Below are 21,554 nucleotides of genomic sequence, written 5' to 3' on the forward strand. Positions count from 1 at the left end.
CTTTTCCTTTGGCTAATTGCTGACTGTTCAGGTAATGGGGAGTGTAGGCGGTGTGACTTCCCCCCTCCCTCGCAGTTTCAAAATGTCTCTCCTTAGATTTTTTAAAGGGCAAAGCTTTCTCCACTCATTATATTAACCATTTCAAAAGTGCGGTGGGGAATCCTCAGTGCAGGTTTAGTAGTCAAATTCATGGTGTCCATCTGTCTCTTTCTAGCTGGGTGACTTGTGGGAACTCATTCAACCTCTCTGCGCCTCAAGTTCCTCATGTGTGAAAACATAGGTTTTGGTGACAATGAAAGGAAATAAGATTAGATTTGAGAGGGACCTACTGTGCAGCACACAGCGGATAGTCAGCAGATGGTGGCTTCTTTCCTCTACTGGGCAGAGCTGCAGAAAAAGGCATATTCTGATAAAACCACAGACTCCAGATCCACAAAACTGGGGAGTTTGCTGAAGAGTCTAAAAGTAAAAGCTGGCATTAATCGACCACCTCTGTGCTGAGCAAACCTTTACACATGCATCTTGCTAGATCCTCACAATTTAAGATGAGGAAATGGCAGCACAGATCCCCTAGCAGAGCTGGTAGGCCCCAGAAGCAGGGCTTGACTCCAAGTTTGGCTGATATCAAAGCTGGGGCTCTCTTTATCAGGTGCTATGCTCCTCCTCCCCATGCCCTGCCCTTCCCACATGAGGAAGAGTCAAGGTTGGATGAAGCCAGTGTAGGGAAGGGTTTTCTCATAATTTGAAAGCCCACAAAGATCTCTAGAATAACAGATAAGGACTGTTTATGACCCCAGAATAACCTCTATATGAAATTCCATTGATATGATGGTTCTGAAAGGGGGATGCTAGGCTGATTTCTTGTTGATCACCTGGGTAATTAAAAAAATGCCAGGGCTGTACCCCTTGGAAATTTTAGTTAAGCAGGCCTGGCATAAGGCCTGGGTGTCCATATGTTTCAACATGGTCCAGGTGCTTCTGACATGTAGCCATGTTTGAACAGCTCCCTTGTACCCAAACTACTAAAGTAGCTTGGAAATCTTCTGGTCCCTTCCCCGGGTTGTCACGAGGAATATGAATTATAACTCTTCCCAATGGTAGTGAACATGCTGAGTAATCTAACCCAAGCCTTATCCAAAACTTTGATAAAGGTTTTGGGACAGGACCAGGTCTACTAGTAGCTGCCTTGAAGCATTAAAAGGAGAAACTTCCGCCTAGTCAGACCCACGATCAGTGTTCTGTTGCCACTAAAAGGACAGTCTATCAGCTGTGCTACTCGCCAGGACACAGTTTCCACAAGGACATTATGCTTTGCCGAAATCAAGGTACACAATGTCTGTGCTGCCCTTCACTTAACATTCTAGAAAACCCAACAAAAACAAAGCGCAATTGGTTGACATAAACTTTTTGTTGTTGGTGGTGTTAATCCTTGTCCGAGGATATTTTTCCATTGATTTTTAGGGAGAGTGGAAGAGAGAAGAAAGAGAGAGAGAAACATCGATGTGAGAGAAACACATCGATTGGTTGCCTCCTGCATGGGTCCTGACCAGGGCCTGGACTGGGGAGGAATGTGCCCTTGACTGGAATGGAACCCGGGACCTTTTATTCCACAGGCCGATGTTCTATCCACTGAGCCAAATCAGCTAGGACGGTTGGCATAAACTTTTAACAGTGAACCCATACTATCTGTCAATGATAGCAACTTGATTTCCAAGGGCTCAGAAGTGTTTTTTTGAGAAACGAAAAAACCTATTGTATTCTTGATAGGTTTCCACCAATGTGAACTGGAAAATGGCACTTCAATTAATTGTAAAATCAATTTGGGCCTCAAATGGTGTCAGTTAGGTCTTCATATTGCATTTCTCTCAAGAATATGAGTTCACATTATTGGCATATCTAGGAATTTTGGAGGGAAGAAAGTGTTGGAATGATTCTAACCTGGTGATCTTGAAGTTGTACATTTACCACCTTTCTTTGGTAATGAAGAAAGGAGAAAGCTACACCATCATTTATTAAATGTAGATCATTTAGCTCGTCTACGCTGGCAGCCTCAGACTCACACCCATCCTGTTGCTTTCTTGATGACAGCAAATAGATCTGACCTCCCTTTTCCTCCATTAAAGCAAATATGGAGTCAAACTTCCTAACTGGAAGGGGAGGATTTTTTAAATTGGTTTATGTGTTTTTATGTTATTTCTTTTAGAGTTGATTTTTTATTTTTTGCATTTGGGTCTAACATCTTGGTGACTGTCGGTTCCTTAGGAGTCTTTAAATGCCCCAGTCAGTCCTTTGGAAGTGAATCTTATTATCTTAAGGATATGGCTTAATCAACACGGCCCAATACTTCTGTTCTTTATGTTACCTTTCATCTTGATGTTCATGGTTTTAGACTCTGAGGGAAACCCTTCTTTGGACTTACCATAAGGTGCCCTATTTGAATGAATACCTATCTGTATATATATATCAACATATTAAGAAATCATAGTATTAATACCACCGTGAAGAAATTATTCTTTATTTTAGTAGAGATTCACTATATTACCCTTTAAGTAATGAACAGTCAATATATTTAAATCTACGTTCTCAATTTGCATAACTGTGTATTGTATATCACTCTATATATACATGTGAAGATTGTCCTGTCATCATTCATCACTTTCTTTTAACAAACCGACATATTCTTTGGTTTTATTATAAGTTATGATATAAGTTACTATTTTTCAGAGTATTATTTTTTAATTAGTGAAGAGCATATGAAAATTTTGAAGAGTCATATGATAGCCTCCATCTATTGAGTGCATTGTTTTTTAAATGCCTACATATTAAATTATGACATTCAGATGTAATTATTATTCTCTGTTACTCTAACCATTTTGCTTTTCTTCCTCAACTATCCCCTCAAACCTTGTAACTCAAAGAAAGAGTTTTTTTTTTCTTCTTTTGGAAAAAAAGAATTCTAATATGTTAATCAATACTTCCTTATTGATTTTTTGGCTTCCTAAGTTAACTTGAGCCAGAGCCCGATGAAATAGTCTTTTATGTTAAGGTTGAAAACTTTTATTAAGAAGTTATATTATATCTATGTTAGTAGAGCCAGAGAGTGATTTAAAGATGGCGGAGGATTATTAAATCCATACCTTTTTTCATGCTCATAGCAGGAATTTATTGAGCACTTACTATATGCAGGACACTGGTAGACATCAGGGAAGCAGAGATTATGAGTACTCCTCAGACTCTTCCTCTACATCTATCACACAAATTACCTAAGTGCAGATTCCACTTACGCTACTGGGCATATGTCCCCATGCATTTTAGGAGCAGATGCTGGCACCTTCTTTTCTAATCCTCCCATATTCTTATTTGTGTACTCGTCTTGAGGACTATAGAGTTTTTATTGAACTATTCATGCTTTACGACTTGGTCTGGATCCAAGGCCCTTGGTGACAGAGGACCCATTTAGCACCCCGAACCCCAGAAGACTCCTTTTGTTAAGTGGATTATTTGTATCTTGCATCCGTCAGAGACCCAGGCTTTCAGAGACAGGGGATTTTTACCTAGAGACAGCGATGGTTATCTGACCTAGAGCAGATGTGAATGAAATGGGGATGCTCTCACCCAGTTCAGGGGTCATGACCCTCTGTTGGACATTCTTTCTTCCAGACTGGGCAGAAGGTCCAGCCTTGTGATTTCTCTGAAAAACTTTAAAAATACTTTGTCTCGGTAGCTTCCTTTTACTTCACCCTTTGACCCAAAGGTTGCAACTTAATTTGTCAAGGCCAATTCTTGTAAAATAATGATGCCCTACTTAGGCTCTGACCTTGATATAGGTTAGATTACCATGGAAATAATTGGGAGGGTGAGTGGGAGAAATAAAACCGCAAAGCAGCCAAAAATAGCAGTCACAAATGCCAACCAATAAAGCGCATGCACTTTTCTCTGGTGAACAGACTTCTAGGCCCAGTGTGTCAGTTTCCTATCACTGCTGAACAAATCAGCCACAACTTAGTAGCTTCAAACAACACAAATTTATTGTCTTATAATTTGGGAGGTCAGAAATTTGAAATGGGTGTCCCTGGACTAAAATCACAGTGCCAGGAGGACAGCATTTCTTTCTGGTGGCTCTCAGAGAGAAGCTTCTTGCTGTCTGAATTTCTTGGCTTCTGGCCGCCATCATCATCAAAGTCAGCAATGGCTGGTCGAGTCTTCCCCACAGTGAATCACTCTGACACTGACTCTCCTGCTTCCCTCTTTTTCTGCTAAGGCTCCTGTGATTACAGTGGGCCCACCCAGTAACTCAGAACATTCTCCACATCTCAAGGTCAGTTAATCAGCAACCTGAATTCCTCTTTGCATGTAATATTATATAATCATCAATTCCAGGGCTAGGACACCATCTTTGGGGGTCATTATTGTCTTCTACACTCATGCTATATATATCCTTAGTTCATAGTAATGCAAATATGGTTATTTGGTTTATGAGTTGTCAAAAGTTGGGAGCATTGTGAGTGGTAGACAACTGTCTGTAACAGGAAATGAGAGCTGGGAGCCAACGTCAAAAGAAGAGATTAAAACCAAAAATCAGCCACAGGGATAGCAAATCACAGGAGTCTTAGGTCATGTAGAATGAGGAAAATTCTCCCTACTCACTGCAGTGGCTCCTGGGGCATTTGGTTTGATGGCAGATAATTTTAAACACTGGTCAAAATCGTGATCCCGAGTCAGTAAGAAAATGCTTTATTTAGTTTAAAAAGCAAACAGCTTACCATAATTTAAAGAAAGGCCTTAAAAAATGAAACCATGAAACATCCAGAGAAAATCTAGTGAATATTCATCTGACTTCTGAATGAGAAAGGATTCTCTAAGCAGGAAAGCAAAGGAAGAAACAAAAAATGAAAAAGATCTGTATTTTAATTTAAATAGATGTTAATATTTACATATTAAAAATCATCAACCAAATTAAAAGGTAAATAGCAAGTTGTGAAAAATATTTGTCACAAATATGACAGTCAATAGTACCTTAACCAAGTTCACACAAAACAAATTACAAACTATAATAGAGACATGGAAATATATTTTCAAAGAATTTTTAATGATATAGAAAATATTAAGTGAATTATGACATTTATTTTTATATTTCAGCAACCATTTTATGCAGAACAAGATGAGAGAAATTTCATAAAATGTTAAGAGAATTATGGGTTTGTAACTCTTATTTTTTCTTTTCCAAATTCTCAAGCTTTTACAAATAAGCATATGTTTACTTTTATACTCAGAATTGTCTCATTTTCCATAATCAAAAATAGAAATGTGTGTAGTACACCTTAGAAAGATTTCAGATAAAATGGTTTGTTTTGATATTTGAAGCAGACAATTCATCTATGTGCCTGCATTATTATCTCTCAAGATGATGGACAAGAAATTGGTGTACTTTGGAAATACCGCCTTACTTTCATGAAAATTTAAACTAAATTCATATTATTTGGCTTTTTACAGATTTTCCAAAATCTGTTTCAGTGCTCTGTGAGAAAATCTATTCAGAACTAAAATAAAAGTAGGAAAAACTATACTATATTCCCTTCTTGGAGAGTCACATTAGCATTTTCAAGGTTGTGAAAAGTTCTGCAGTAAAGAAACTTGCTTATTTTTCTATGATGCAGAGTTTCCCAAAGTTTTCAGAATTCTAGTAACATCTATTAACATCTCCCCCAAGTAATGTTTACTGTACATTACACGCTTTGGGGGGAAAAATGGGTTTAAAGACAGCTCAGCTGACTCATTCACTTTAGCTCACAACTTTGTAGACTCTGAAGCTAGAAGATGTGACTCGAGTTTGATGAGCCTTCAGGAGAATTCTAGCTGGGAAGATGATAAGGTTATGATTGGGCAAACTCGAGGCTCTGCACGGTAGCTCTATGCTTGAAAAGACTCCAAGCTCTGATTCAAGGTACCACATTCCCCTCTCCGCCATCCCATCACCAGCCCCAGCCAGTGAATAGCTGCCAGCCCGGAGTCCTTTGAGCTGCTGTCTGCTCCAGATTGCAGAATAATGCTCGGCCCCTTAGTCATACCTGTTGTATCTGAGAGGGTGTGATGATAGAGTCATTGCTAGAAAGTAAACCTTACATTAGAGGATAATAAATATGTGTGGTCACCAGAGAACGGTACAAATGCGTTCTTACATGTCAGTGAGTGGCCCGTCAGTCTCCCTCTGGTCTTCTGCCCTCTTTCCCCAAGGTTCTTTCCATCTTTCTAAGCTCTTTGGCTTTTCTTCAAGGTTCAGGATCCCAGGCAATGTGCCCACTTTGGAACTGGAGGAGCCATTCTTTTATTCTCAGGTCTACTCAAATGAAGCAATGTCCTGGACTCATTGACATTCTCAGAGAGCATTCATTAAGTGTTTCATTAAATTCCAGAGCCTCTGGCTTAACCAGACTCTCTCCTAGGAACAGGTACAAGTGGGGAAGAGGGAGGGAAAGACGGTGGTGAGAAGCCCATGCCACTCTACTTGAACTCACAGATCCCAGTGACACCGGGGCAGGCCAGGAGCTCCGTGATCATCTCAGTTAGTAGCTTGTGGATACCTAGAATTTAGTGCACAGAGGGACATTCAGGGGGTCCTCTAGAGCCATATTTCCCCTTCAGTCATAGTGACTCTGCTTTCTAATATATTGGAGCTAAAGATAAGATTTTATTTGAGAAAAGATCCATGCTGCTGAAAGAAACAGTTGAAGACAGCTGATCCAGTCCATCTGCCAGCATGAGTCTCTCTGCAACAAGCAGTCAAGCAGCTTCTACTCCGGCCCCTCCAGTAACATGGAGCTCACTACCCTTCCATATTTGGTCGTACGTTATGTGAAACAGAACTCTGCTTCCCTGACACTCCTACCCATTTGTCCCAGTTCTGCTTTCTAGAGACAGACGGAAATAGTTTAAACTGATTTCTCTGCTAGGGCAACGACTTTGATTTTGCTCTTTGAGGTATCTCTGAAACAATTGTGGGAACACAGTGGAAGCTTAACGTGTGATTATTGAATAAATGGATGAGGACCTTCATGTATCTGTTGTAAGATTAACATATGACTTGAGCCTTAAAAATGGACACACTTAAGGGCTCATGTAATGACAACCTCCCTGCCCCTCCTCAGTCTGTGTCCTCTTTATCAAAGAAGTCCTGGGTAGAGTGGCAGTATATTAAGGATCTATGGTCAAGAGGTAAGGACCTTTGGGATTTAACTTATTTTGCCTAATATTTCTGGGGGGGGAAAGCCAAAACAGGCACTGCATAAAAGCAACTTGATAACCATGAAGGAAGCTACTGGCTTCTTGTCAGGGAATGAAGTATTACCCTGGCATGAGGGTCATACTTAGGTGCGCTCATCATTGGTGGCCACCATGTAGTAGGACTTGAGAGGCACTGTAACATCCCACCAGCTCCCGTGAAAGGGCCAGAAACTTCACCATTAAAGAATCATTCCTTTGGGTAAAGTACTTACCACTTTTCTAAATGCAAACACTAGTCATATTGAGTTGCCAATTCTTTGGAGTAAATTAGCTGATTGGATTGTTTTCTTTAAAGGTAAGCGGCTCTAAAGATAGTGGATTCTGGAAGAAGAACTGGGCATCAGAGAGAGAAGGGGCAAAGGCAAGTGAGCTGGTGGGTGAAAAAAAAGTGCATTTTGTTTTACTCGGATACAGGTGCAGGCCGTGAGCTAGCTGCTTTAGTAGAAAAGGCTGTTTGGAGGACGGCATTGGTCTGGCTCCATGGAAACCTTTGAAACTGCAGAAGAATCCCTCCCACTGCCCCCGCCTGACATGGTGAGTGTTTCACATGACTTCCGTGTAATGGGACCAGTGCACTCACACTTTTTGGATGATGGGTACTGGATACGTTCAAATGACTATCAGGCTGGCCGGGAAGGTGTTCAGGCTTACATGGGGCCATCCTCACACCACAGGAGGGAAAAACCAATCCCTGACAAGCCTAGGCTGATTATCAGCCGTGTGATGAAGTGTTACTTCCTGTGCAGGACATTCACAATTCTTAAGAAACTCTTTCCCAATCAGAGTTTTCTTCCTCTATGTGTGTGCTCCTCCCCTCCCCCAGTCCTCCATTTCCCCTGAATCACGGGCCTCACCCCATGAACAGATTTGATTTGGGAATGTGTGTATACATACGGAGGGGTGGGAGGGGGGAGGCAATTAGAAAAATGCAACTTACCTGCTCTACAAGAACTTGAATTACCCATACAGACATCTCTTCATAGTTCTTGCAACCAAATAGTCTTTTTTTTTCCTTTCCAGATAATGCAACTAATATCATTCTCCATGTGGGGGTGTGTTTACTATTTTGAGATCACATTAACATTACTCATTTAACGATCTGCAATGTTTTGAAACCAACATGTCTCACCATATCTCCGAGTGGAATTTTTCTCTCTACTGATGTTTTCATTGATAAAGACCGTCCCCGAACATGACCTTTAAGATGCTCAATCTGTAGGGTGTGGGCTGGGGGTGCAAGGAGGTAAAGGCCACCCTACCAGCACACTTCATGGCAGGTGGGATGCTTGCTGAACTGGTGAAGGGCTCCCAGACTGAGCTGCCCAGATGGAGCATCTGAGCCTGAAACTGACATTGTCAAGGGTGGCTTCTTGGGTTTTCAATTCCGGTTGACTTGAAGGGTAAGGAGGTGCTGAGTTCTCTTACACATAGAACAAATGCCTATTTTATGGCAGGCCTTGTGTACAGGGGTGAGGGTAAAGACTAATAAGACACCATCCCCAACCTTAAGGAGTTTCAGTCTAGCAGAGAGGCAGGCATGTAAATAAGTGTGGTAGATACCTAACAGAGATATACTGTGGCAGATCAGAGAAAGTAGTCAGCTCTCTAAAGAGGGGGAGTGGTAATATTAGAGATGATTAAGAGATAATACTTGGACTAGGCCTTTGTGAATAAATAGGCATTTGTCAAGGTGGGAATGAGAAGCAAATGCAAAATATATATACATATCCACATTTGCAAATACATAGAACCGTATGATGCTTTGGGGGAATATCTAGAATTTTGATGGTCAGGGTATAAGTTGGGAAAGGGAAGAGTAGAGATGAAATATGGGAACCAGGTCAAAAAGCCTCTGGTAGGCTTTTTGCAAAGGGTTATTAGCCATGTTAAAACCTCTGCAAAGAGGTGTGTTTTTTTTTTTTTAATGTTTTTATTGATTTCAGAGAGAGGAAGGGAGAGGGAGAGAGAGATAGAAACATCAATGATGAGAGAAAGTCATTGATCGGCTCCTCCCGCATGCCCCCTACTGGGGATGTAACCTGCAACCTGGGCATGTGCCCTGACCTGGAATCAATTGAACTGTGACCTCTTGGTTCATGGGTTGATGCTCAACCACTGAACCACACTGGGCAGGCTGCAAAGGGGTTTTTATTCTACTACATAAGCAAGCAAAGGGGAGCCACTGGCTAGACTTCAGGTAAGATGGTGACTTAGACTTTCATTTTATTTTATTTTTTAAATATATTTTATTGATTTCCTACAGAGAGGAAGGGAGAGGGATACAGAGCCAGAAACATCAATGAGAGAGAAACATCGATCAGCCACCTCCTGCACACCTCCCACTGGGGATGTGCCCACAACCAAGGCACATGCCCTTGACAGGAACCGAACCCAGGACCTCTCAGTCCGCAGGCCAATGCTCTATCCACTGAGCCAAACCGGTCAGGGCCAGACTTTCATTTTAGAAAGGTCACTTGTGTATCTGAGAGGAAAATGGGTCTGAAGGTGGCAAGATAAGAGGCAGGAAAACTAGTTGGGAGGCTATTAAAATAATTCAAGAAAGTTGTGAGAGTTGCAACTAAGCCAGTGAACGTGTGAAAGTATTAGAGACATAGCTATTTGAAACATAGAATTCCCACGATTTGGAGAACATGTAGTAGAGGGTGGGGTAGGGTTAGGAGTTAAAGGAAAATGACAAATCTGAGATGACATCCAGGGTTTTGGTTTGAGTGGTTATAAGACAATGTGGGGAGAAGGGGGTGTAAGATAATTCAGTTTTGTGCATGTTGAATTTGAGGTGCCTGTGGGATACCCAAGTGGAGAGGCCCAACATACACTTGGCTATTTGGGTTTGATGCTCAAAGGATAGCTCAGAAACGAGAAGAAAAACATGAAAGCTGTTTATATGTAAGTGGTAGTTACAGCCAAGGACAGGTCTTTGAACTCAATAACTGAAAGCAGTGGACAAAGAAAGGGAGGGACCAGAAAGGAAAACTGTGAAGGAGAAGAAGGAACGGAAGAAGGTTTCGAGAAGAGACCAGTCAACAACATCAGATATTTCAGGGAGGCCAGCACGGTGGAGGCTGGAAGCACCTACTGGATAATTCATTTGATGATCTTGAAAGAGAGCCGCCACAGTGGGGAGGTTGGTGTGGAGGTCAGATTAGTATAGTGGGAATATGTGGGCGGTGGATAAAGGGTTGATAATGCATTTGAAAGGCTTGCCTATGAAGAGGAGAAAGCTTCACTCAAATATTTAGAACTACCGCTTTTGTCTGGAAGCTATTTCACAAGCAAACAGGCTAGGGCAGCCCCATGGGACAAGAATAGTTGTATGCTTTTAAATGACTGAGCACTTCCCCACTATGTTCTAGGCTCTGGGCTGGGTACTTTGACATCATAGCTTTGAGTCTTTTTCTTTTATCTCATTCTTTTATTTTCTCCCATGTTCTTTGTTGCCATTCTCTGCTTCTCTGCCTTCAGATTCCATTTTGTTTAACTGACTCCTTGAGAGTATTTGACATCTACATGTAATCTTAGAAGTGCAAGAGTTTCCCAAAATTGTTGGGTAAGTGGGAGTAATAATAATAAACAACAAATGTTAAACAGTAATAAATAACGTCATGCATCTCTAATAAACCATTTCAAAACCTTAGGCGAGAATGTGATCGCAATGGAAATGGGCAGTTTCAACCATGTCAGGGTGAAGCAAACATGGAGGCCCAGGGCGGCGACTGTTTCCTGGGAGGTGGTAGCACCCAGGTTCCACCACACAGAGTCCACCAGGGATACTCCACTATATTTTGTTATACAGTCTCTTCTAGTTGCCACTGTCATGGCTTAAATCTTCATCAAGACAATTAAGTAGTTTCCCTTTGAAGAATTGGGAGCCTCAGTCAACTGAAAATGCTGATGCGCCCATAATACAGGAGACACACCTTCCTGAGTGCAGAGGTGGTAAAATGAAAGAAGTAACGGGTGAAACAACCGTCAGGGTTTCCAACTTCTCTAACTTGGAAGGAGTCATTAGGTTAGAATAAATAGCACACTCCCACTCACCCAGCAGAAGCCAGAATGACCCAGTGGGTAGATCAGGAGTAATAACAGCAGTTGTGTTTCCACATCAAGAGTTCAGATTTTGGTGAGGCCCTAGACAATTTGTGAAGTAGGGAAAGTTTATTTCCTCCCAGCTCTTCTGGTATCCTCCTTCCCTCCTAGAGAACAGCTTCTATAGTATACACTCAGGCTAAGTACCAGGCACTGGACTAGGCATATTGAACATATTCACTCATTTGCATCTTGTAGCCACCCTCTGGGATAGGTACTATTATTATCCCCATTTTACAGATTAATAAACTGAGGTTTGGAGGATTAAATAACTTTGATGAAGACACATTGCTAGGTGATCTAGATATGCCTGACTCTATGTCTGTGCTCTCAATAACTTAGTAACAAGGCCAGGATATAATCTTTGAGTTTTGTCTTCAGTTGACTATTGCTGCTCCTAAAGTTTTTGGGACTTTAAAAGACTTCAAGAATCTCTATTATAATACAAGTCACTTCCTGCTTTGATACAGAATACATTTATGAAAACAAAAAATCAAAGGGATGGATATCAAACAATAAACTTCAGAAAGTATTGGGTTTGGTTAAGGGGTGGGAGGACTCCCAGAGATTTAAAAAATAATTATAAAAATGCTAACTATACCTTGCCTTTTGGATGCTATATTTGACACTGCACTCCCAGAATTTCATGGTGCTCTTTACTTTGTTCTTTTATATCAACACTAATAAAAGAGAAAAATGGTAATTGGCGTACGACGATACCCTTTTCATTGGCTAATCAGGGCTATATGCAAATTAACTGCCAACTAAGATTGGCAGTTAACTGCCAACAAGATGGCGGTTAATTTGCATATGTAAGCACAATGCAGGGAGGTGAAAGGGAAAGCAGGAAGAAGCCCCCTGCCACTGACAGTGATCGGAAACCCAGGGGGGAGCTAAGAGCTGGGGGGCAGGGCAAAGGCGGCCCTGGGGCCGTCTTTGCCCTGCCCCCCAGCCATGATCGGAGAATCAGGTGCCTTTTCTACCCTGGCCAGTGATAGCAGGAAGTAGGGGTGGAGCCAGCGATGGGAGCTGGGCACGGTCGAAGCTGGCAGTCCCGGGAGCTAGGGGTCCCTTGCCTGGGCCTAAAGCGGAGCCCACGATCGCGGGGCCACTGCAGCTGTGGGTCCCCGCTGCCCGGGCCGAACGCCTAGGCCAGAGGCATCAGGCCTGGGCTGGGGGCAGAACCAGTGATGGGGGGAAATGAGGGTCCCCTGCCCAGGCCTGACGCCTCTGTTAGAGGCGTCAGGCCTGGGCAAGGGGCCGATCCTGCAATTGGAGGGTGATGGGGGTCAACGCCTGAGGGTTCCCAGTATGTGAGAGGGGGCAGGCTGGGCTGAGGGACACTACCCCCCCCACACACCCAGTGCACGAATTTCGTGCACCGGGCCCCTAGTATATATATATATATATTTGAGTAAATTGAACATCCAATTGAGGCTAAAGATAGGCTACTTTTTAAAAATATATATTTTATTGATTTTTTACAGAGAGGAAGGGAGAGGAATAGAGAGTTAGAAACATCGATGAGAGAGAAGTATCAATCAGGTGTCTCCTGCACACCTCCCACCGGGAATGTGCCTGCAACCAAAGTACATGCTCCTGACTTAAATCGAACCCGGGACCCTTTAGTCCGCAGGCCGATGCCCTATCCACTGAACCAAACCAGTTAGGGCTAAAGATAGGCTACTTTTAGCACACCTAATGAATTCTATTTTTATCTTAATTTAATTAAATTAATGAGACCTCTCTGTTTATTTTCACTAATATCAGCACACCTTGTCTGTTTCCCACATATTTTTGTAACTGAATATTTGAATAATCAGACCATTGCCATTCTGTTACCAAGATGGTGCTGCTATCAAATTGAACAGTTGAGCAATTGCATTACAGAAAAACTCCCAGTGTCTTCTTGTCAGCTGATGAATGCATATCTGAACTTAGTGTGTGGAAAACAGTTTAATTTAGGGGTAGTAGTGTCTAAGCTATTGAAAGTGTGGGCTTGGTCAAACTTCCCCAGTGGCCCCTGAATAGCCTCCTGGAAATGAAGGTGTTCAGCACACATTGACTACGGACATATTAGGTGCTGGAAACTAGTGCAGGGGCTGAGGACAAAGAGACATTGTAATGAGCCTTAAGGAGCTTCCTGACCAGTGGGGACATAAACAGATGAATAGAAAATCCCTTTACAATGCAGTCAATGTGTTGATACAAGGTGCTATGGGAACATACAAAAGGACTCCCAAGAATTCAGAGGAGGCTTCCTAGAAGATTCCTGAAGGATAGGGAGGAATTAGCCAACTGTGGAGAAGGAACAACATAAGCAAAAATGTAGGCATGCAGCTTGGCCAGCGTGGCTCAGTGGTTGAGCATCAATCTGTGAACCAGGAGGTCACGGTTCAATTCCCGGTCAGGGTACATGCCCAGGTTGTGAGCTTGATCCCCAGTGGGGGGAGGGCAGGAGGCAGCCTACCAATGATTCTCTCTAATCATTGATGTTTCTACCTCTCCCTTCATCTGTGAAACCAATAAAAATATATTTTAAAAAAATGTAGCATTTGGGGCTGCAGTTCTGAATCTCTGCGAGACAGAGTGGGCGATCTGGTTGGAGAGTTACAGAAGGACCGGGGCATGCTAAATTCTGGATGAAAAAATCTCACTTCACTGTATTTGGAACTGGACCTTGTGTGCATGGTTCCTCATTCATTATTCGTTACCAAAATACTGGAGTAATTCTGGTTTTTCCTGGAATATAACTAAAACCACCTTCATACTGCAATGATTGGCCAAACTTGGAAGTCTTTGAGTGAAGCCCTGATAAAATACAAACAGAAAAATACTGATACCTGGAAGAGCAATTAATTCCCAAGGGTCATAATGCATGAACTAAATTTCTAATTAGGCTTCAGGAAATGAAAAGAGGCTAACTTTTCTATAACCATAATCCTATCACAGGAGTGAGATTCCCTCAAGCTGGCCAGGCTCAATCTTTAGACAGATTCATCCTTCTAGAATCAAAGTGGAATACAGTAGTCCTGCTGTGACCTCTAGAGGTCTTTTACAAGAGGGTATCCATCATAACCCTTTCCAAAACACATGGGCTATAGCTGACACTGTATAAAACCTCTGTCTAGAGCAGCTTGCCTCTTTCCCAGGACCCGTCAGCTGATCACCTCCTATTAGCGTTCTCTGTCTCACTGCTCATCACTCGATTTTTCTGGTTTTTCCACAGCGTAGTTCCCCAAATGTGTCACTTCTTACCTTTTTATTTTTAACAGCTTCATTAAGATATTAATTCTCATACTATACAATTCACCCAATCAGTTTACACTTCAATAGCTTTTAGTATATTTACAGAGTTGTACATCCATCACCATAATCAATTTCAGGACATGTTTACCATACCCCAAAAGAAATCCCATACCCCTTAGGTATCACCCTTCAACCTTCCATATCCCTCAGCCCTAGGAAACCACTAATCTACTTTCTATATCTGTATATTTGCCTATTCCAGACATTCTTACAAATGGAATCATACACTATATATGTGCTGTCCTTTGTGCCTAGCTTCTTTCACTGGTTACCTTTTAGTTGATAACCTGCCACATGCTTTTTTTCTTTTTAATCCTCATCCAAGGATATGTTTTATTGATTTGAGAGATAGAGGGACTTGGGGAGGTGGAAGAAGAGAGAGAAACATTAATCGATTGCCTCCCATAGACACCCAGACTGGGGCTGGAACCCACAATCTTTTGGTGAATGGGATAATGCTCTAACCAATGGAGGCACCTGGCCAGGGCCCTGTCACATGCTTTTTGACCTCAGAACCTTGTCTTTGCATATCACATGGGAGTCTTTCTCTTGGCTTTATGCACCATGTTGTCTCAGCCCTGGCCAAGATCCTCTAAAAAGCTTGAACAGCCACCTACTTAGATGAACTATACAATTTGGGGGCAAAGGAAGGACATGACAGGGGCATGTAAGGTGGAATTGGACTAGTCCCTTCTAAATGTCCCCAATTTCTCTTTCTCACTAGTTGACTTTCTACTGCTATTACCCAGGATGTGGGGTGTTGAGGTTGGAGAGTAGGGAAAAATGTCCTCTAAAGTGAGTACCTTGAAGGTGGCAGCATTTTTTTAATTTAGTTCAGCTATTTTTCTTCCATTGGTGTCTCTTTGGCACAGTCCAAGTTCAATGGACTGGTAGAAGCAGACGAGCCTGACTATTCTGGTAGCTGCATGGTTAACTCAAGGAGTACCCTTGGTCTGTGACCAACCCTTTCTCTCGGCACATAAGAGAATCAAGCTAAAAACTGGAAAAAGTGGCCTCTGCCCCTTCAACCATGAAGAGATTGCATGTACCTCTGTGGTACCAAAATAGCTTATATTACAGATTACAACAATTTACTGGGCAGCACTCATTTCAATGAGTTTCTGTGGGGAGCATCATTTTAATAAGACTCATGAATACTCTTTACATATTTCTCTGCAAAACTGTGGTAAATGCTTTGCCATCACAAAGGGGATAGCTTGCTTGTAGGAGGAGAAAGAGCTTTATTTTGGCGTCACATTACTTCTTTTAAAGAAGGCATTGACTACATAGGTTATAACCCAAATGGTGATGTAGATTGCCTTGAAATCTTCCAACTTCCCTGCTTACTTCAGTTGGCCAGGAAATACAGCAGTGACTAGACATGAGGGACCTTATGATGAGACTGTGAGTTTAGACACCCCCAGTATTGGGCATGTGTAAAGAGGAAACTAAGAGGAGGAACTGTTCATCAGTACCCATCCTCACCCACGCATCTATAATTACCAACAACAGTTGCAGCGCAACCCCAAAAACATAAACATGGTGAGTTGGCTGAAGCCCAGGCTCTATTAATAGCCCCCATGAACCTACTAATAGCCTTAACACCCTCCCTGAAACAGACCCCAAATTGGGAACAGGGGGTGAAGGGCAGTCTCAGTTGTGAGTTGGAGTAACGACTCTGCACCTCCAGTTCAGCGTGGCCCATGTGTGAAAGACCATCAAGAACATGCAACTCTTCTGAGAGAGGCAGATCTCAAAATAGACATTTTCCTGGGCAGGCCAGACAAGAATACAGAGCCTTGGAAATTATAGGGTTTAACTGGGAGGTGTGACAGAGAGACGTCATCATTGCTTGGATGTTTGACCTGAACTGTGTTTATTCAGGCAAGACAGGAAGTGGTCAAGAAGTATGACACAGTGGAAAGATCAGGGGCTGAGGCGTCAGACAGCTCCACATTTAGCTGGGTGGACTTGAACAAGTTTCCTGATCTCTGAACCTCAGTTTTCTCCTCTGTAATATGGGGATACTAAAACTATCTACTGCACAAGGGGCTATTAGAATCATATATTGCATATAGATCCTCAAAGTGGGACCTTTCATGAGCATAAGTATTAATGATACATTATTATAAATTGGGATTTCTGAAAGATTTAGCTGCTATAATTCACAGTGGGTAATTCTTTCATGTCTTTGAGATGCAGAATATTATTTTTTAAAATCTTTAGAGAATTGAAAGATATTTTTCAGAGATTCTTTTCCTATATAGCTCCTACAAAGTTATTTTGGAAAGTTGAAAATAACTTATTTGCTCTATATTTATGTATTTTCAATACTCAAAAATTATGTCTATAGAATAATTGAAAATTCAATTTCTTATACATTTTTAGTAAGCAGCAGTGACATTATACCTATTTTAATGTTCAAGAGAATAAAACAGAAATTCTACTAGTAAATCTTGATAAAGTTGTATTTAATCTTAAAGTGGATCAGAGAGGTCATTGAACTCCCCTCCCCTCATATAATCTATAAGATCCCTAAGATAGGGCCATCCATCTCCTGCTTAAACCCTTCAAGAACTAAGGATCCATTCCATTGGGGGGAGGGCACTGGAATAGTTAAGTTCTTCCTTCTGTTCAGCTCAAGCTCATCTATTTTTTCTCCCCGATTATAAGGAACATTTATTTAGAAAACCACAGAGGTAGACAAAGTAATTCGTAGGAGAAATGGGCTTGGGAAACAAGTTGTAGAAGTAAAGAAAGGGCCTTTAGAGCTCGGGAGTGAGGAGGGTAATGGTAATGCACCTGGTGCTGGGGGTGGGTGGGGTGGGGATGAAGAAGGGGGAAAGGGAAAGGTGCAGGCAGGCATGCTCCCTTCAGTCTCATCTCTTTTACTCTCATTTATTGGTCCTCTTTATCCTTTGGGGTTGGAGGGGTGGAAACTGAGCAAACTCCTTCCTCTACGTGATGGCCCCTCAAACTTCAGAAGAATGAGACCAGCGCTCTCTGTCTTCCTCTCCAGGCAAACATTCTTAGCTATCTCAGGACACAGCCACAGGAAAACAACAGATCTCTTGCTCAGGTCAATTCCTTTCTTTCATTTGGTTATTTCTATGTTTTAGAACATCACTAGTCACTCCTGTTCTTTCCAGTCTTCCAGGCTGCCTTTGATTCTATAGACGTGGACCCACTCCAAGTGTGTAAACTATAATTCCCCTTCTGTCCCTCAACTAATCGGGACCACTCCTGTTCCCCAAGTGTGTGGACGCATGTCAGGGAATACACATCTCACTTTGCTTTTATAATAATCCAGGCTAAGAGTGGTTTGGAGTTAAATCTACAGGAAGGAAAAATCAGTTAGGACATCCCAAAATAAAAAAGTCTGTAATGATGTAACTTTGGGTTTCCATGTGAGCACAGATGATGCTCCATGTGCCCTTGAGGCATCATACACATTTGTATGTGAACACATGGAAAACCTCTAGCCATCAAGTTCTCTACTGCAGTCAGTACACCAGGACCAAATTGATATTTACTTTATAATAGCTCTTCTAAGATAATCCTGTATGTGATGACAGTCACAGTCATAACAGCAATAATAACAATAGCGTGACGTACTGAGAGCTTGCGTCCTCTTAGGCACCATCCTGAAAAAACACACACAATCTTTTCGATACAAAAAGTTAGATGTTATTATCCCAGTTTACATATGAGGAAAATTAAGTCTCTGAATGTGGAAGTAACCTTGCCCAGGGTCCCAGAGTGAACAGTTGGTTGCAGTCGCTGTCAAGATCTGAGCCATGCTGTCTAATCCCAAAGTCCAAACGGCTGGATTCCATGCAGCTGCTATTTAGTTGTTTGAAGTCAGGTCGGCTCAGATGGGAAGAGAAGGAGGAATACTAGTCACTCCTGTTGAAGCATGGACTCCAAGAGTGTGTCATTACCACACTCAGTGGAATCTAGACAAAGGTGCCAGGGTCAGAGGCTGGGAGGCCCTCAGAGACCACAGGAGAGTCCCTGATGCAGATATCTGGGACACAGCCCAAGATGTCAAATCCAGAGAGGTTTCAGTAGGGAAAGCACCAAAGGAAGTGACATTTTTCTCTTTGCCTAGAACATACTTACACACACCCATAGCTGGGGTCCATTGTCAATGTCAGCATATACACTCAAGGCATATCCATTCACAGACCATGGAGGGGTCAATTGCAATTCCTTCTTATGTGATCTTTAAAGTCTCACTTTCCAGCTTAGCTTGTACCTGGGTGCCACAATACTGTGATTTTGCAAATTGGCCTCAAAACAACATTTTGTGAATTAAAACATACTTACAATGAACTCGGATAGCCAGGTCCTTAATAATATTAATAATACATAATATTAAATAATAAACCATTGTTAATTACTCTATAAAGTGACACATTACTGAGAAATCATCCCCAAATTCCTTTTGAGGTGTTGTTCACATCCCATAGATTTTAATATCTAGCTCAAACATAGTAAAAATAATATACAAGCAAAGAGGCGCAGGAACGCCTATGACAATCATTTATATTTATGATGTCTTTCCTATTTTCAGTCCCTTTCACATATATTCTCTTTTCTGATGTAAATTAAGTAGTTCAAGTTAATTCAGGTAGAGTGTTTTGCATTTTATGAAATTGTTCCTTATCACCCCCCCCTAACCCCCCATTAACAAAGGAGGGAAAATGAGGCTCAGTGAAGTAACTTAGCCAAGGTTACCTACCTAGAAAGGGTGAAGTCAAGATTTTAATCCATGTTGTTTTAAAACTAGCACATCATGGAAACTCTAAAAGCTTAAACAATAGATGATTTTTGAACTATTTTGCAGGCAAAGGTAATTGACGTTTAATGATAGGTCTCTTAGCAAACCACAGGAGTTTCATGGAGTTTATTTGACTTTCAGCAAGATGGACCCCCTGAGCCAGGCTCACTAACACTAAACTCAGAGGCTATTTTGTGACAGCACATTTGCTCTTTCTGAGTAGAGACAGAGAGGAGATGACTAATGGGCATGTCATCAACCAGAAATGGACAGAAAGCTCTTGCCCTTTCCCTGATACTGAGTTGACCAATGCAACCAACCCCTAGAAGGGCAAGCCCAAGCCCTAGTTCACAACTGCAAAGGAGAAGGTAATGTGAATTTCAGATGCTTTCTCTTAAAACCTCTCACACCCAGGTGTCGTGCTATTCTAAAGAATGCATACTTTTCTGTGCAACTAGAAAAAGCATTCCTTGCTTTTTCAGCAACAGAAGTTTGTACATTTAAGCCTGATTTTTGTTTTTCCCTCTCTCTTGATTTATCTACTATATAGTCTTTGTTTGCATATTTATTCATTTATGGGAGTACAAACACAGTAAACACTACAAAGACTAATTTTCCTTAAAGACAAAACTACAACTTTTCCTTAAAAAAACAAACAAACACAAACACAAAATTTCACCATTATAACTCATCACCAGTTTCATTTTGGGAATTTTCAGGGGTGTGAGTATGCATATGTGATGTTTCTGTAGATATAAGGTGGGGGTCCACTCTTGTGTTTCACTTAAGTATCAGGATGAAAATAATCCTCATGCTTTGAACAAACTTGCTAATACCTTTCACTGATCTTTAAAGTGTAACAATAATGTGGGACAATTGTGGCTTGTGTTAATATAGTAGTTAAGGTCACAACAATAAGAACCAGGGACAATAAAAGATCTAATTGGGTGAGATTGATCACTTCCCTAGGACAGGTGGTTTTCCAAGGTCCACATGAATAGATTACAGCTCAGGGTCATTCACACGTGAAAGGTCCTACATATGTCAAGAGCACAGTCAACAGCACACAAGCCCTTCTTTCTGTCAGGCACAGTGATGACAAGGCATAGGCAGTACTACCATGTGGAAGACACGCTTTTCTGTTCTCAAGAAATTCAGAATCTAAAGGTGAAGACAGATGTTCAATCTAAACATTTCAATTCAATAGAGAATAAAGGACTATGGAGAGAACTACGGGAAGCATGTGTTTGGGGGAGTTGATTTGAATACAGGTGTGCTTGCTATGCTAGAGATATTTCCCTAACCAATGCTTCTCTTCATCTCCTCCCTCTTCTATTACCTTCCTGTTTGTCTCTCTTCCTCACCCCTCTCCCCATGGCTCCCTATTCTTTGCCGGGGAAAGATCATTTTACTTCGCAGACTGGTGGGAACTAGTGTCTAACCATTGTTATGGCCTGCTTAGAATGCTGTCTTTCCCTGGCTGCAACTCTCTCTGGAGGCCCATTAAGTTGCTTTTTTGTTGTTCCTGTTTTTAAAGCCTCTTCCTCCAGATCCGGTTGGCTTCAAGCTGTTTTTAAAGCAAAGATACAGAGAATGTTGACACAGTGCTTAAGGAAGCCAAGTGGTGATGCTGGCCACTGTAAAATGAATGTGAAACTGCTAGAGATCAGAGTATCATTGATTGTACTTCCTGCCGGGAGCCAGTCCATCCTTGCTGTTTCAAGGGGCCTGGCATATATGGCATATTGTTCTTAATATGTTTGCTCACCTTCTTGGCACTATGTGTTTTAACCAAGGTCACCTCTCTGAGAAAGGTTGTTTCCCCAGGTAGGGATTTTCCCCTGAAGTTAGGGAGGGAATAAAACCCCTTAACTAAGTGCCAGGCGGGTAATTAATCACTTTAACTACGAACAATCATGCTTAAGCTACATAATCTTTACTCCCTGGAATGGAGATAAGAAATGCCCTAACCTTTGGAATAGAGATTGATAGGATTGGAATCAACTGGTATAAATACAGATGTAACAAGACAACAGGACACAGAACCTAGACTCAGAACCTAGCGAGAGAACAT

General features: G+C 41.7%; 1 long non-coding RNA gene across 1 annotated transcript in view; it reads left to right on the plus strand.

Annotated features, from left to right (window-relative positions):
- LOC132214931 (uncharacterized) overlaps positions 1-21,554 on the plus strand; it is a 244,114-nt gene that overhangs the window by 87,002 nt on the left and 135,558 nt on the right. The window contains exon 3 of the long non-coding RNA XR_009448372.1: positions 7,696-7,815. This is a non-coding gene — a long non-coding RNA (uncharacterized LOC132214931). The remainder of the gene's footprint in view (positions 1-7,695; positions 7,816-21,554) is intronic.

Source organism: Myotis daubentonii, chromosome 13, assembly GCF_963259705.1.
Source record: "Myotis daubentonii chromosome 13, mMyoDau2.1, whole genome shotgun sequence".
In the NCBI taxonomy this organism is placed as follows: Eukaryota; Metazoa; Chordata; class Mammalia; order Chiroptera; family Vespertilionidae; genus Myotis; species Myotis daubentonii.